This window comes from Montipora capricornis, chromosome 12 (assembly GCF_036669925.1).
Source record: "Montipora capricornis isolate CH-2021 chromosome 12, ASM3666992v2, whole genome shotgun sequence".
In the NCBI taxonomy this organism is placed as follows: Eukaryota; Metazoa; Cnidaria; class Anthozoa; order Scleractinia; family Acroporidae; genus Montipora; species Montipora capricornis.
The window spans coordinates 14,771,293-14,771,705 of NC_090894.1; positions in this window are offsets into that span (position 1 = coordinate 14,771,293).

The following is a 413-nucleotide window of genomic DNA, read 5'->3' on the forward strand; positions in this document are numbered from 1 at the left end:
ATGTATTTTAGGTGCAAAGGTAATGTCTTGAAGGCATTAGCTCCTGTAGTTATTCTGAAATTCGAGATGAAATAAAGTTTATTCACAATTTATGTATGTTACCTTTTACAGGGCGCATGCGCACACTTTGTAATATGCGACTCCAGTGCTTACCATATGACAGATAAAACGATTTTCCCTTGAATATATAAGCCATCAAATTCTTACGTTAAATTGACAAGGGCGGTTTAGAGCTGTGAGTAGGCGTGGGATTTGTCACATATGGTTTAGGGGCCGACATATCTCTCCCTCGATGCCCTACCGGGAGGCAAGAACCGTAGCAGAAAGCAGCGAAGGGCCAACTGCGTCCAAAAGCGATCGCACGGGCCGAAATCCCGGGATGACTCGTTTGGTACGACGCTCCAGCGCCGGAT